The sequence below is a fragment of the Delphinapterus leucas genome, chromosome 5, assembly GCF_059928025.1.
Source record: "Delphinapterus leucas isolate spDelLeu-1000000601 "Yukka" chromosome 5, BTC_Dleu_Yukka2, whole genome shotgun sequence".
Lineage (NCBI taxonomy): Eukaryota > Metazoa > Chordata > Mammalia > Artiodactyla > Monodontidae > Delphinapterus > Delphinapterus leucas.
In genome coordinates, this window is record NC_143133.1 from 25,926,400 (window position 1) to 25,944,120 (window position 17,721).

General features: G+C 40.6%; 1 protein-coding gene across 6 annotated transcripts in view; it reads right to left on the reverse strand.

Moving 5' to 3' along the window:
- Positions 1-17,721, reverse strand: part of UGT8 (UDP glycosyltransferase 8) — a 104,045-nt gene that overhangs the window by 85,549 nt on the left and 775 nt on the right. For 3 of the 6 annotated variants that reach the window (XM_089911551.1, XM_022596257.3, XM_089911553.1), the window contains exon 2: positions 2,232-2,394. The exons of 1 other annotated variant lie outside the window; for it this stretch is intronic. The gene's annotated coding sequence lies outside the window, so the exon portion shown is untranslated. Of the gene's footprint in view, positions 1-1,928; positions 1,947-2,231; positions 2,395-16,516; positions 17,161-17,721 lie in introns of those variants that run through there. 2 more of the 6 variants (XM_089911552.1, XM_022596259.3) reach the window with 2 other exon arrangements.

A 17,721-nucleotide genomic window follows, 5' to 3' on the forward strand; every position in this document is an offset into this window, starting at 1 on the left:
AATAGGCTGCCTGTGAACGAATGGTTGGATTAATTCTTTCTTTTTTTTTTTGGCTGTGTTGGGTCTTTGTTGCTGCACACAGGCTTTCTCTAGTTGTGGCGAGTGGGGGCTACTCTTTGTTGCGGTGTGCGGGCTTCTCATTGCAGTGGCTTCTCTCGTTGCAGAGCATGTGCTCTAGGCTTGCAGGCTTCAGTAGTTGTGGCACGTGGGCTCAGTAGTTGTGGCCTGCGGGCTCTAGAGCACAGGCTCAGTAGTTGTGGCTCACGGGCTCTAGAGAGCAGGCTCAGTAGTTGTGGTGCACGGGCTTAGATACTCCGTGGCATGTGGGATCTTCCCGGATCAGGGATCGAACCCACGTCCCCTGCATTGGCAGGCAGATTCTTAACCGCTGTGCCACCAGGGAAGTCCCTGGATTAATTCTTATATGTTACAGATGCTCACTAGACAAACCTCCAGGAATTCAACATGTCTGGTTCAAAGTGTCTCCCCTTCCATGCCTTGTGAGCAGAGTAGGAATAAGAGTAGTACTGCATTTATGTAGTATCAAAATGATAAGCTAAACTACTTTTACTGGTAAAAATAATGATGAGACAGCATAAAGCAGTTGGGCTCGTATAGAGGCTGGGCAACTACTATACAGGATGATTTGAATAAAAAGACCAGATCCTACTCTACTGATGGGCAGACTCTACCACCCTCCCCCAGCCCCCCAAACACACCTCTACCCACATCCCTACTGACAATTTGCAAGCCATTCACTGGGATTTCTCTTCTGAACTCCCCACCAAAGGCAAGGACATTATCTCCAGAAAGGCAGACAAATGAAACAGTGAGAGAGCAAAAAGAGGGAGCAGGACAGCCAGAGGACCTTGTTTCTGCATATTTATCATTGTTTAGAAATGTGAACAAAACGTACACTCTAAAGCATATGCTAGTCAAAATAACAGTCACCTCTCAATGCTCTCAAGAATTATTTAAAACTGGCAAATAAGAGTCAGGCATCGCTTCTTATTAATAATAGTCTTTCCTAACCCATTAATTTCCTTTTTTTGAAGAGATTTCTTGACATCTATTCTTATTCCTATTCCTACTCCTACTACCCTGCCGGAAGAGATGGAAGAGGAGACATTCTGAACCAGAGAACTTTGGTAAGAGGGAAAAGAACTCGGCCTGTGCTTCTGGCTAATCGATATAAAACGTCTTAACTGGGGGGTGGGGGGAGAAGGGAGCATTTAAATGCTTCTGAAGTCACAGCTTCCTAATATGTGTAATCATTCTTTTCCAACTACTATTCCATGACATCAGCCATATTTATATTCAAATATAAACACAAATTAAAAACTAAATAGGGCTTCCCTGGTGGCGCAGTGGTTGAGAGTCCGCCTGCTGATGCAGGGGACACGGGTTCGTGCCCCGGTCCGGGAGGATCCCACATGCCGCGGAGCAGCTAGGCCCGTGAGCCATGGCCGCTGAGCCTGCGCGTCCGGAGCCTGTGCTCCACAACAGGAGAGGCCACAACAGTGAGTGGCCCACGTACCACAAAAAAAAAAAACAAAAAAACCCCAAAACTAAATAACACTTAATTATCTCTGTCATTATTTCCTCTTATTAGCCTTTCTTAGAATTAGCTGTGAATACACTTCCATCCATTAGAAGCCCCAGGCAAATTTTAAAACAAAAATCTACTAAACAATTATGAATTTTATAATGCCGAGTTCAAAGAACTATATATAATCTTTCTACAGACCAACTTTTTTCTTCTGTTGTAACTAAATGATACAGCAGTTTATACAGAACATTTCATTTAAAAACAAAGGAAGGGTGAGAGGGGTAAGATGGCGGAAGAGTCAGATGCGGAGATCACCTTCCTCCCCACAGATACACCAGAAATACATCTACATGTGGAACAACTCCTACAGAACACCTACTGAATGCTGGCAGAAGACCTCAGACCTCCCAAAAGGCAAGAAACTCCCCACGTACCTGGGTAGGGCAAAAGAAAAAAGAATAAACAGAGACAAAAGAATAGGGGACGGGGCCTGCACCAGTGGGAGGGAGCCGCGAAGGAGGAAACGTTTCCACACACTAGGAAGCCCCTTCGCGGCGGAGATTGCGGGTGGCGGGGGGGGGGGGGTAAGCTTCAGAGCCACGGAGGAGAGCGCAGCCACAGGAGTGCGGAGGGCAAAGCGGAGAGATTCTGGCACAGAGGATCGGTGCCAACCAGCACTCACCAGTCCGAGAGGCTTGTCTGCTCACCGGCCGGGGCGGGCGGGGCTGGGAGCTGAGGCTCGGGCTTCCGGTGGAGCGCAGGGAGAGGACTGGCGGCGTGAACACAGCCTGAAGGGGTTAGTGCACCACGGCTAGCTGGGAGGGAGTCCGGGAAAAAGTCTGGACCTGCCGAAGAGACAAGAGACTTTTTCTTCCCTCTTTGTTTCCTGGTGCGCGAGGAGAGGGGATTAAGAGCGCTGCTTAAAGGAGCTCCAGAGACGGGCGCGAGCCGCGGCTAACAGCGCGGACCCCAGAGACGGGAATGAGACACTAAGGCTGCTGCTGCCGCCACCAGGAAGCCTGTGTGCGAGCACAGGTCACTATCCACACCCCCCTTCCGGAGAGCCTGTGCAGCCCACCACTGCCAGGGTTCCTGGATCCAGGGACAACTTCCCCGGGAGAACGCAGGGCGCGTCTCAGGCTGGTGCAACGTCACGCCGGCCTCTGCCACCGAAGTGTCGTCCCGCATCCGTGCCCCTCCCTCCCCCCAGCCTCAGTGAGCCAGAGCCCCCGCATCAGCGGCTCCTTTAACCCCGTCCTGTCTGAGCAAAGAACAGACGCCCCCCAGCGGTCTACACGCAGAGGCGGGGCCAAATCCAAAGCCGAAACCCGGGAGCTGGGCAAACGAAGAAGAGAAAGGGAAATCTCTCCCAGCAGCCTCAGGAGCAGCGGATTAAATCTCCACAATCAACTTGGTGTACCCTGCATCTGTGGCATACCTGAAAAGACAACGAATCATCCCAAATTGAGGAGGTGGACTTTGAAAGCAAGATTTATTATTTTTTCCTTTTCCTCTTTTTGTGAGTATGTATGTGTATGCTTCTGTGTGAAATTTTGTCTGTATAGCTTTGCTTTCACCATTTGTCCTAGGGTTCTATCCGTCCGATGTTTGGTTTTTTTTTAACTTAAAACAATTTTTTTTCTTAATAAATTGTTTTATTTTAATAACATTATTTTATTTTACCTTACTTTATTTTATTTTATCCTCTTTCTTCCTTTCTTTCTTTCTTTTCCTTCCTTCCTTCCTCCTTTTTCCTCCCTCCCTCCCTCCCTCTCTCTCTCTCTTTCTTTCTTTCTACTTTTTCCTCCCTTTTATTCTGAACCGTGCGGATGAAAGGCTCTTGGTGCTGCAGCCAGGACTCACGGCTCTGCCTCTGAGGTGGGAGACACAACTTCAGGACACTGGTCCACAAGAGACCTCCCAGCTCCACATAATATCAAATGGTGAAAATCTCGCAGAGATCTCCATCTCAACACCAACACCCAGCTTCACTCAACGACCAGCAAGCTACAGTGCTGGACATCCTATGCCAAACAACTAGCAAGACAGGAACACAACCCCACCCATTAACAGAGAGGCTCCTGAAAATCATAATAAGTCCACAGACACCCCAAAACACACCACCAGACATGGACCTGCCCACCAGAAAGACAAGATCCAGCCTCATCCACCAGAACACAGGCACTAGTCCCCTCCACCAGGAAGCCTACACAACCCACTGAACCAACCTTAGCCACTGGGGACAGACATCAAAAACAACGGGAACTACGAACCTGCAGCCTGCAAAAAGGAGACCCCAAACACAGTAAGATAAGCAAAATGAGAAGACAGAAAAACACACAGCAGTTGCAGGAGCAAGATAAAAACCCACCATACCTAACAAATGAAGAGGAAATAGGCAGTCTACCTGAAAAAGAATTCACAATAATAACAGTAAAGATGATCCAAAATCTTGGAAATAGAATAGAGGAAATGCAGGCAACATTTAACAAGGACCTAGAAGAACTAAAGATGAAACAAGCAATGATGAACAACACAATAAATGAAATTAAAAACACTCTAAAAGAGATCAATAGCAGAATAACTGAGGCAGAAGAATGGATAAGTGACCTGGAAGATAAAATAGTGGAAATAACAACTGCATTCTTTTTCTAAAGAAAAAAGAATGAAAAAAACTGAGGACAGTCTCAGAGACCTCTGGGACAACATTAAATGCACCAACATTTGAATTATAGGGGTTCCAGAAGAAGAAGAGAAAAAGAAAGGGACTGAGAAAATATTTGAAGAGATTATAGTTGAAAACTTCCCTAATATGGGAAAGGAAATAGTTAACCAAGTCCAGGAAGCACAGACAGTCCCAAACAGGATATATCCAAGGAAAAACACGCCAAGACAAATATTAATCAAACTGTCAAAAATTAAATACAAAGGAAACATATTAAAAGCAGCAAGGGAATAAACAACAAACAACACACAAGGAAATCCTCATAAGGTTAACAGATGATCTTTCAGCAGAAAGTCTGCAAGCCAGAAGGGACTGGCAGGACATATTTAAAGTGATGAAGGAAAAAAATCTACAACCAAGATTACTCTACCCAGCAAGGATCTCATTCAGATTTGATGGAGAAATTAAAACCTTTACAGACAAGCAAAAGCTGAGAGAGTTCAGCACCACCAAACCAGCTTTAAAACAAATGCTGAAGGATCTTCTCTAGGCAAGAAACACAAGAGAAGGAAAACACCTATAATAACAAACCCAAAACAATCAAGAAAATGGGAATAGGAACATACATATCAATAATTACCTTAAATGTAAATGGATTAAATGTTCCCACCAAAAGATACAGAATGGCTGAATGGATACAAAACAAGACCCATATATATGCTGTCTACAAGAGACCCACTTCAGACCTAGAGACACATACAGACTGAAAGTGAGGGGATGGAAAAAGATATTCCATGCAAATGGAAATCAAAAGAAAGCTAGAGTAGCAATTCTCATATCAGACAAAATAGACTTTAAAATAAAGACTATTAGAAGAGAAAAAGAAGGACACTACATATCGATCAAGGGATCGATCCAAGAAGAAGATATAACAATTGTAAATATTTATGCACCCAACATAGGAGCACCTCAATACATAAGGCAAATACTAACAGCCATAAAAGGGGAAATCGACAGTAACACATTCATAGTAGGGGACTTTAACACCCCACTTTCACCAATGGACAGATCATCCAAATGAAAATAAATAAGGAAACACAAGCTTTACATTATACATTAAACAAGATGGACTTAATTGATACTTATAGGACATTCCATCCAAAAACAACAGAATATGAATTTTTCTCAAGTGCTCATGGAACATTCTCCAGGATAGATCATATCTTGGGTCACAAATCAAGCCCTGGTAAATTTAAGAAAACTGAAATTGTATCAAGTATCTTTTCTGACCACAACGCTATGAGACTAGATATCAATTACAGGAAAAGATCTGTAAAAAACACAAACACATGGAGGTGAAACAATGCACTGCTTAATAATGAAGTGATCACTGAAGAAATCAAAGAGGAAATAAAAAAATACCTAGAAACAAATGACAATGGAGACATGACGACCCAAAACCTATGGGATGCAGCAAAAGCACTTCTAAGAGGGAGGTTTATAGCAATACAATCCTACCTTAAGAAACAGGAAACATCTCGAATAAACAACCCAACCTTGCACCTAAAGCAATTAGAGAAAGAAGAACAAAAAAACCCTAAAGTTAGCAGAAGGAAAGAAATCATAAAGATCAGATCAGAAATAAATGAAAAAGAAATGAAGAAAATGATAGCAAAGCTCAATAAAACTAAAACTTGGTTCTTTGAGAAGATAAACAAAATTGATAAACCATTAGCCAGACTCATCAAGAAAAAAAGGGAGAAGACTCAAATCGATAGAATTAGAGATGAAAAAGGAGAAGTAACAACTGACACTGCAGAAATAGAAAAGATCATGATAGATTACTACAAGCAACTCTATGCCAATAAAATGGACAACCTGGAAGAAATGGACAAATTCTTAGAAATACACAACCTGCCGAGACTGAATCAGGAAGAAATAGAAAATATGAAGAGACCAATCACAAGCACTGAAATTGAAACTGTGATTAAAAATCTTCCAACAAACAAAAGCCCAGGACCAGATGGCTTCACAGGCAAATTCTCTCAAACATTTAGAGAAGAGCTAACACCTAACCTTCTCAAACTCTTCCAAAATATGGCAGAGGGAGGAACACTCCCAAACTCATTCCACGAGGCCACCATCACCCTGATACCAAAACCACACAAGGATGTCACAAAGAAAGAAAACTAGAGGCCAATATCACTGATGAACATAGATGCAAAAATCCTCAACAAAATACTAGCAAACAGAATCCAACAGCACATTAAAAGGGTCATACACCATGATCAAGTGTGGTTTATTCCAGGAATGGAAGGATTCTTCAATATACACAAATCAATCAACGTGGTACACCATATTAACAAATTGAAGGAGAAAAACCATATGGTCATCTCAATAGATGCAGAGAAAGCTTTTGACAAAATTCAACACCCATTTATGGTAAAAACCCTGCAGAAAGTAGGCATAGAGGGAACTTTCCTCAACATAATAAAGGCCATATATGACAAACCCACAGCCAACATCGTCCTCAATGGTGAAAAACTGAAACCATTTCCACTAAGATCAGGAACAAGACAAGGTTGCCCACTCTCACCACTCTTATTCAACATAATTTTGGAAGTTTTAGCCACAGCAATCAGAGAAGAAAGGGAAATAAAAGGAATCCAAATCAGAAAAGAAGAAGTAAAGCTGTCACTGTTTGCAGATGACATGACACTATACATAGAGAGTCCTAAAGATGCTACCAGAAAACTACTAGAGCTAATCAATGAATTTGGTAAAGTAGCAGGATACAGAATTAATGCACAGAAATCTCTGGCATTCCTATACACTAATGATGAAAAATCTGAAAGTGAAATCAAGAAAACACTCCCATTTACCATTGTAACAAAAAGAATAAAATATCTAGGAGTAAACCTACCTAAGGAGACAAAAGACCTGTATGCAGAAAATTATAAGACACTGATGAAAGAAATTAAAGATGATACAAATAGATGGAGAGATACACCATGTTCTTGAATTGGAAGGATCAACATTGTGAAAATGACTCTACTACCCAAAGCAATCTACAGATTCAATGCAATCCTTGTCAAACTACCACTGGCATTTTTCACAGAACTAGAACAAAAATTTTCTCAATTTGTATGGAAACACAAAAGACCCCGAATAGCCAAAGCAATCTTGAGAACGAAAAACGGAGCTGGAGGAATCAGGCTCCCTGACTTCAGACTATACTACAAAGCTACAGTAATCAAGACAGTATGGTACTGGCACAAAAACAGAAATATAGATCAATGGGACAGGATAGAAAGCCCAGATATAAACCCACACTCGTATGGTCACCTTGTCTTTGATAAAGGAGGCAGGAATGTACAGTGGTGAAAGGACAGCCTCTTCAATAAGTGGTGCTGGGAAAAGTGGACAGGTACATGTAAAAGTATGTGATTAGATCACTCCCTAACACCATACACAAAAATAAGCTCAAAATGGATTAAAGACCTAAATGTAAGGCCAGAAACTATCAAACTCTTAGAGGAAAACATAGGCAGAACACTCTATGACGTAAATCACAGCAAGATGCTTTTTGACCCACCTCCTAGAGAAATGGAAATAAAAACAAAAATAAACAAATGGGATCTAATGAAACTACAAAGCTTTTGCACAGTAAAGGAAACCATAAATAAGACCAAAAGACAACCCTCAGAATGGGAGAAAATATCTGCAAATGAAGCAACTGACAAAGGATTAATCTCCAAAATTTACAAGCAGCTCAATAACAAAAAAACAAGCAACCCAATCCAAAAATGGGCAGAAGACATAAATAGACATTTGTCCAAAGAAGATATACAGACTGCCAACAAACACATGAAAGAATGGTCAACATCATTAATCATTAGAGAAATGCAAATCAAAACTACAGTGAGATATCATCTCACACCAGTCAGAATGGCCATCATCAAAAAATCTAGAAACAATAAATGCTGGAGAGGGTGTGGAGAAAAGGGAACACTCTTGCACTGGTGGTGGGAATGTGAATTGGTACAGCCACTATGGGGAACAGTATGGAGGTTCCTTAAATAACTACAAATAGAACTACCATATGACCCAGCAATCCCACTCCTGGGCATATACCCTGAGAAAACCATAATTCAAAAAGAGTCATGTACCAAAATGTTCATCGCAGCTCTATTTACAATAGCCAGGAGATGGAAACAACCTAAGTGGCCATCAATGGATGAATGGGTAAAGAAGATGTGGCACATATATACAAGGGAATATTACTCAGCCATAAAACGAAACGAAATTGAGCTATTTGTAATGAGGTGGAGGGACCTAGAGTCTGTCATACAGAGTGAAGTAAGTCAGAAAGAGAAAGACAAACACCATATGCTAACACATATATATGGAATTTAAGAAAAAAAAAATATCATGAAGAACCTAGAGGTAAGACAGGAATAAAGACCCAGACCTACTAGAGAATGGACTTGAGGATATGGGGAGGGGGAAGGGTATAAGCTGTGACAAAGTGAGAGAGTGGCATGGACATATATACACTACCAAACATAAAATAGATAGCTAGTGGGAAGCAGCTGCATAGCACAGGGAGATCAGTTTGGTGCTTTGTGACCACCTAGATGGGTGGGATAGGGAGGGTGGGAGGGGGGGAGACGCAAGAGGGAAGAGATATGGGAACATGTGTATATGTATAACTGATTCACTTTGTTATAAAGCAGAAACTAACACACCATTGTAAACCAATTATACTCCAATAAAGATGCAAAATAAAAGTTTTTTAAAAAAAGTTAATACTCCATACTTGAAAAAAAAAAAAAGGAAGGGAGCATTTCAAGTTTGAATATGTGGTTTTGAAAAAAAATAAAAGGAAAAAAGCATCAATATACATACAGCATTTTAGAGAATTTACCTCCTTGCCTGCTTTATGAGTCACTGAAGGTATCATTCAATTACGTTTAAATATGTTACCTCTGATTAATATGTTTGTCCAAGGTCTTATGGGGAAACTAAGAGTGAAAGTCCACACTCTAACTGCGCATACTCTCCTTAGAGGGAGAATGAACGTAACTAAGTGTTCAAATATCATGGACAAATGTAGACATGAAAGTCAAGGAAAAGCAAAAGAAACTGGGAAGCAACAGTCTGAGGTGGGACTGAGTGTAGAAACCACGAAGGATGAGAATTTGAAAGCACAGACGAAAAAAAAGAACAGTTCAGGTGTGGGGTATCCTAAAGCAAATGCCTAAAGAGAGAAATGAACCTAATAAATGGAACGTGCTGGGCACAGGAGGAAGTAAACAAGGGTGATCAGAATGCAGCCGGACGAGAGAGAGCCCTGAAAGCCAGGATTCCCATGGGAAAATGAGTAGCCAGGAGCCTGGGTTCCAACATCAAATCCCCTGCAGACTGTCCTGGTGATTTCAGAGCTCTGCAGCCCCAGGTCATGGTTTGTAAGATGTGACTACCTACCGGACAACGCTCAGGGGCAGAATGAGGATAAAATGACACAATGTATGAGTCAGCAATTTGCAAAGTGCAAAAAAGCTGTATGAATGTAACATCTGACTGTTGTTCAAAGGAACTGAGAATTTCCCACATAAAGGTAGTGTCTGAGATGGTAACTACATTTTCCCACCAACGTTCCTAGTAAACCTCAGCCCTAAGCCAGTAGGCTGTTCCTTCTTTGGGATATTGAGGATCACAGCTACTGGTTTTAATTAAACTCATGCTCAGATCAATACTATGGTTTCCTGCTATGATGATCCAGGTTCACACAAAGCCCACATACACCACTGAGACACTTGTCCTTTTCCTCTTTTTTTTTCCTTCCCCTCCACTACTGTCTTTCCTTGTCCACTCTCCATCTTGCTCTAATTCCCTGTTTCTTATTTATTTCTCCTTCCAGGTTCCCTTACTCTCGCTTTAGCTCCATTAAGATATATTCTCACAAATGCCCCTGAAGTATTTTCAAAACCAGGAAAAAACAGAGTCAGTGATTAGCATTAATATTCCTTAAAATAGTTTCACCCTTGACCTTATCCACAAATTTCACTGCTCACCCCCCCCCCCCCCCGCCCTTCTAAGTAGACAGGCAAACCTGTTTGACTAGTTTTCCTCTAAGCCCCACTCTCCTGATTGGCTGACGAGTACAGATGAACCACAGGTACAGCAGCACACATGCAAAGTCTATGTAAAGCACATGGCCTTCCTCAGAAGGAGAAGCCACAGCCAAGGGACTGCAGGGCCTGTGTCATCCGCGCAGTCTCAGGGCAGCTCTCTCAAAGCAGGAAGGCAACACCGCTGGATGGCTTATTCCATTGCTAGTTAAAAAAAAAAAAAATTCTTCCTGTCAATGCCTTCTCTTCTGAATAAGGGATATTAAGGTGAGGATGAGGTCCAGAATCAGATTAAGCCTGTATGTTACAAGCTTAAGATGGTGGATGTGACTATATTTACAATGTGGTACAGAGGTGTCCCCAAGTTTTGTCGTTGTTGTTGTGTAAGTCCATTAGGAAAGTCTGAATTTGCAAAACAGATTAACCAAAATGGGATTCCTTTTATAGAGAGGTGTACTTTGAGATTGCTTTAAATAAGCAAAGTCTCTGGGTACCTTTAAAATAGGATATGCTTTAAAATCACTCTTCATATATTTTGGACTGTCGACTATTTCAAACCTATGGAAAAGTATAAAGATTAATATAGAAAACATCTGTATACCCGTCACCTATATTTTAAGAGTTAAAATTTTGCCTTACTTTCAAGTGTTTTGAAAATTTTAAATTCTATAAATATTCAATTTATAAAAACTGAATTTTATACTACTTTTCAGGAACATATTATAAAAATATACAGCATATTCGTACACTTGATTCTACTTTTTAAAAAGTTTTTAAATCCATGGGAACATTTTGTTTACACTAAAACATCCCACTTGAAGGAAAATCAGCCCCATGGTTATTATTAAAGCAAGTTATAGCCAATGTAATAGCTAAAATAGTATAACTCTTGAAAATGTGTCAAGTATCAAATTTCTTCGAAATAGAATTGAAAAGTGCAAAATAATTTTACACATGTTTGTATTCATAATATTCCCAAATCAAGCAAATGTTTACCAAATCAGATACAATGTAAATTTATTTAGTGGACTAGAATCCCAAAAGGTTCATTTCTGTTCTCTAAATCAAGTCAAGGGAAATTACACCTCCAATATAGTGACTGTTTCCATTATTAATAATTCAGACAAATAGCACAAAGCTATTAGCAAAATACACAGTATCTCTGAAATGTTCCTAACTACACATTCTACCTAATCCAAATTCTACACATTCTACCTAATCCACATTCTACCTAATCCAAATGTTTTAATACTTACATAAATTTCCAACCAGAGTAGGAACTGACCTAGGCTGTCCTACATACCGTGCCATTCACAAACCCAAAGGTTCTGTCTTTGTTTGGGCTCTGCACTCCTAAATGCTGACCTCACGTCTAAGTTAATTTCAATGTGGCACTTGTCATCTCTGTAAGGGAGTCCTGAGCAGGACAGTATAGAGTCCAAAACTGAGTTGGTGAATATGTAACATGGAACTGTCAGAAGTCCTAAATTGAAAATCACCGGCACAGCCCACTACGTTTTGCAAGAGTGGGACCATACACTGTGAGGCAGTTAGCACAACAGACTGAAACTCAACTCCAAAACAGAGAGGTCCTGATAACAAAAAATGTAGCTAGAGAATTTCAGGGAAAGAACGTCATCAAAGGTTAAAAACCAGATACATAATGGACTTCATTTCAGTTCACCTTAAAAATACTGAACATCTAATTTCATTTTACTCAGAAAACATTTATTGGGTGTCCTAAAAACTATGTACTATGCTACACGTTATATAAACCAATGAGGGACTTCCCTGGCGGTCCGGTGGTTAAGACTCCACACTTCCACTGCAGGGGGCACGGGTTTGATCCCTGGTCAAGGAACTAAGATCCCACATGCCACACTGCACAACCAAAAAAAAAAAAAATTATATAAATATATGTATGTGCATATATATATACACATACATATATATATACACATACATATATATATAAACAAATGATAAGTAGTGAATATTAATAAGCATGTATTGAAACAGACTTACTAATTTGAACTAAAATGGAATATTTATAACCAGTTAATCACCAAAAACCAACTAGTAAACATCATGCACCATGTTCAATTGTTGAGTGGTTCCCAAACCAATTCACATATGTAAATTTTTTTTCAAAATACCCATTAATTACAGGGTAAAAAATATATACATATTAAAATAGAAATCTAATTTTAGATGTTTATCTCTAATACAAAGCATTACTTCAGCCAACTAGAGAAAATCCTAAGGAAAAAAGTAGATTTTATTTTATTTTACTTTATTTTTATTTTTGTGTGCGTTGGGTCTTCGTTGCTGCGCATGGGCTTTTCTCTAGTTGCGGGGGGCTACTCTTCATTGTGGTGCGCAGGCTTCTCATTGCGGTGGCTTCTCTTGTTGCGGAGCACAGGCCCTAGGCGCACGGGCTTCAGTAGTTGCAGCACGTGGGCTCAGTAGTTGTGGCTCTCAGGCTCTAGAGCGCAGGCTCAGTAGTTGTGGTGCTCGGGCTTAGTTGTTCCGTGGCATGTGGGATCTTCCCGGACCAGGGCTCGAACCCGTGTCCCCTGCATTGGCAGGTGGATTCTTAACCACTGCACCACCAGGGAAGCCCCAAAAGTAGATATTTTTAAATATTACTATGGTCAGCTCAATTTTTTAAGAAATCTACAAATCAGTCCTTCCCCTATTACACAGGTTAATACCTGATTTCCATGGTGTTGATTTTTAAGACCCTATGGAAATGCCTTCCATGCCTTAGACATGGAAATGCCTTCTGAATTAAACATTAAATTATACTGTGTTCAGTTTTAATATCACCTATCTTGTTTTTGTTTTCAGAATCTTTTAAAATGAATAATCTTTGTCCTTATTATATTATCTGAGAAACTAGAACTCACTTAAACTCACTTAAACACCAAGAAACCTTAAATAAGACATTAAAAATGTCTATGATTTGATTACCAGATGCTTTTAAAAAGCAACAAAGATGCTGTGGACCCTCCAGGCTGGTGGAAGCATGGCTTGTCCTGAGGAAGCTAACATCTCCCGGAGCTCTTGAGCCAACCCTGCCCCCCAGCCAAGGAACATGTTCCAATGGTTCTCTCTTTTCCCTTCAAAATTTTCAAGTGCCCCTATTGTACTGGCTTCCTCCTCAAAGGCTATAAATATGATCAAGTTTCCATCTGAAACATATCTTTTAATCACCCTCCCTAAACCCTGAGAGCAAGTACTGCTGAAAGCCGTAGTCTCTACAGACCTCCCTATCACCAAATCCAAGTCCTGCTTTCCATAAAAACAGCTAGCACTTATTGAACACAAACCAGATAACTTCCAGTCACTGAGCTTGATAGACTTTATCTCATTTGATCCTCACAGTGGCCCTGGGAGGTCACACTTTGATCTTCATTATGTAAATGAGGAAAGGGAACTAAATTCTGAGTTCAAGGTCACATAGCTAGTCAGGGGCAGAACCAGGACTGTCTGATACCCCTCATTTTAGTACTTAGCCCCTCATTTCTTGAAATTCTTTCCTCCTTCAGCTACTAAAAGTTACTCTCCCCTAATTTTCCTCCCGACTTTCACTCTGTACCTTTTCCTTCTTTACTGCTCCCTATATCTCTAGCCAACAATTTGATTTTAGAATCTCCCCAGGCCTCTTTTTTCATCTTACTCTCTGAACCTGCCCTAGAAGATCTACTGACTGCCTTTTTTTTTTTTTTTTTTGCAACCACCTATATGTTGAAAATGGTTAAAGCAGTCAGTCTATCCACCCATCCATTAATCTATCCATTTATCTACCTACCTATCTAGCCTAGACCTCTCTGCTCAGAAGTTCTGTGCAATGATCCATCGGACACTCATCTCCAGCTGGATTTTCTATAAGCACTTCATATTCTACATGTCCAAAGCTGAACTCTATCATCCTTGGTCCTCAAATCGGCTTCTCCCTATCCCATCCTCCCATACCACCCACCATCTAACCAGTCACCTAATCTGAGAGCTTCTACCACCTTAACATCTGTGTGACCAAAGTCTCTTCTTCATCTCACTGCCACAACTTTGATGTAAGTTCCTCAACTTCTCTTAGCAAGATCACCCCAATACCTTCTAACCTGTTATTCCTGTCTCACACCTCAGATCCATCCTTCTAGACTGCTGTGAGAGCTGTGTTTTCACCACTCCTTTGTTTAAAACAACCTTGAAGAGAAAATGGTCCACACAGTGTAGGATGGCAAACAGCCTCCATGATCTTGCCCTTGTCTACACTGACTCCTCTATTGTCACCTTCTCTATGAAGCCTCTTTAGTCTCTGTCCCCACGTAGAACTGGCCACTTCCAAATGCCTGTTCAGGGCACTCTGCATTTCTCTATCAAAGCACTCAAGAACATATAGCATTATTTTGTACTTATTGAAGCCAACTTGTTTTCTATCTATCTAATCCTCTTAAACCCAGAGTCCTCCCATGGTCTTACGTGTCTGCATATCCCCAGTGTACAGGACCATAGTGCCCAATGCATAGTATGCTTTTAGTAAGCATGTGTTGAAAAAAAGAAGGATGTTTGTGAAATGCTTTAAATTAGGAAGATATAATTATCAGCGTTTTCAACACGAAATTAAACAACTTTATTCAAACTCATTTGATTATGTAACCCCATATGTGGATGTGCAAAGTAATACTGAAATGATTCACCTAGCTTCAAGTATGGGCACCAGGCTTATCAAATCACACTTCTTATTCCTAGCTTCCAGAGTAGAGAAATAGTGCCAACATTACATACAGCTAGTCAATTTCAATGGCAGAAAGCAGGATGTAAAGTATCATCACACACGTATTCCTAAACAAAGACAATCTGGGCCTACCATAAGAAAAGGAAACTTTTTTTAAAGCCTGCTTCAATTTCTTGGAAAAGCAAAGATCTTCCAGAAGACTGAATGTCTGAAATCAAGACACCCTTCTAAAGATCTCATATACAAAATTTTCTATTAAAAAAACACATTAAAACCATTTATATAGAAGTTACCCTTCTAGGAACCTCAGCCACTGAGCTCACTATCTAGCCCAGAAACAAAGGATGAGAACAGCAAGTACCTGTCACAAATTACGCAGGCTTTATACTCGAGCAATAGCCCACATCATTTCAGGAAAAAAAAAGAAAAAAAAAAGAAAGACAACAGATAATAGAGCAGCAGGGCCCGCTCACAGCCTGACAGCAGCAGAAAGTGATAGCTGATAACAGAAAGAGGACCCAGAAAAACCATAAAGAAAAAGGAATAGTACTTCTGTCCCCAATCTACTATTTCAACCAGGCAGGCTGAGGCCATTTACTATAAACAAAAACAGCTCTATACACCTCAAGGAATAGCACTATTCAATTCTTTATGAATTCATGTTCATAAAGACAGTCCAACAAAAAAAAATAACTTACATCCTGGGGAGCAAGTACGAGTGTAATGTTTAGAAATTACTTGTTTCAATAGCTAACTTTTTAAAGTGTCAGTAATTAACGGTGTGAGGGGTCAGCTATTTTGAAAATGTGCTTATGTAAATAAGTAATAACCCAGATAGTGTCAAATAAATGAGATATTATGACATATTGCAAAAACAATCAAAAGTTCTTACTCTCCTGGTGTACTTTGGAAATCTAATGTGAATTAAACAGCATCAAGTCAATATTATCTTATAAACAAGCACATAAATAGCTTCGAAAAGGAGTCTGACAATTGAGAGTGTGGTTATTTTCTTCCTTTGCCATCAATATTATCATGGTAATTAAGCTGATAGTTATTCATAAGGTACCATGAAATGTTTTAAGTAATTCAAATCAAATGTGAACTGTCAAACTCTTTACACACAAAAAGATTGTACAAAAAATAAATTTTTTTTACAAATATTTTTTACTCCATTGGTTTACTTATTCTAATATGCACACCAGGCATTAGTACAACAAGCATAAAGCTCTGGAACTTTTAGACTTAAAAAGAGTTTGACTCTCTACAGTAGTATTATCAAGAGAAAGTCACAAGTACAGTTTTTACTCAGTTATGCCCGAGCTACTAATATACTATCAAGCTATTACTAAATGTCACGGAAGTATGCCTCATGGTAGTTTTTAAACACTGCTATAGCTCTAAATCACACAAGATGTCAACCTTACCTTGTGGGTGACAGGCAAATCAAATAGCACTTGAGTGTTTCCCTCTAGAATTATCTAGAATAGTTGCCGAACAGAAACAGTCCAAAAGCAATTATCGCAAACTGCCTGGAGATAGTTTCCGTAAGAGAAAACTAGTCCACTGTTTCTCTCTGAGACAGAAAAAATAGTCTGGTTTATGATCTAATTCAATTAATGCAAAGTTCGGATTCCCTCACTATACAATATTGATGTGCATGACTCTTCCATTAATTTAAAACTCTCCAGGGAATAAAATGTGATTACTCCTAACACTATTAACATACCAATTAAAAAGCACTTCCTAGCCTTCCTTCAAGTGGCATTTTTTTCTGGGAGTAAGTGGAAATAAAGCACACCAATTACACCAATTCCAAGTGCAGACTTATTTTTTCTTTGAACATGAAATTATCATAAATAGAAACAACAGCACACTTGGCATCTAGCCAAACAACCACACCTTCATGTCATTAATCTTAAAAAACTCATTGTACGAGATGACAGCCCAAGGGAAATCGAAGGTTTTTAGAGTAGTGTTTTTCCTATCGTTTCTGGGTGGAACCCACTTGAAATAAAAGGCTGCCTCTACTGCTAACACTGGTTCATAATGCAGGTGACTCGAATGCTACCCACTCCTCCCCCTTGCGATACGCCCTCTCCCCCGTGAGAATGACTAGTTAACACAATCTAGTCTTCCGAGTTCGAGAACTTTCAGAAGTTCTTTCACTTTCTCCCCTCCTCACCACCCCCCACCCCACCTCTTGGGGTTGCTTTTCGGCGATGGGAACCAGAGGTACAGGTACAGAGGTGGTACTTTCCCTAAGGAAGTGCTGCAGAGCGGCACGTTCCCCGTACTCAACTTCATAAACCCTCCATTAAACCAGCGAATTTACACATACAGATTGAGTAACCCCCTCGGCACGCGTGACTGTCCTTTTGCCCTGTCGCACTCCGATGCGGTTCGCCTCCTACAACTCCAAACCACGCATCCCAGGCCCCCTCGCCGCTCCTCTAGCCCGTGGAAGGCGCCCTACTTCCTGCAGCGCGTCGTTCTCTCGCCTCCTAACCCGCACACGCTTCTCTAAAGCAAGGGCACGCCATATGGCTCCCGCATCCGCGCGGAGACCCTGCCACCACTGTCCATTTCCGGGGGTCGCACAGGCTTGCGGGCACTGAAAGGCCCCTGTTTC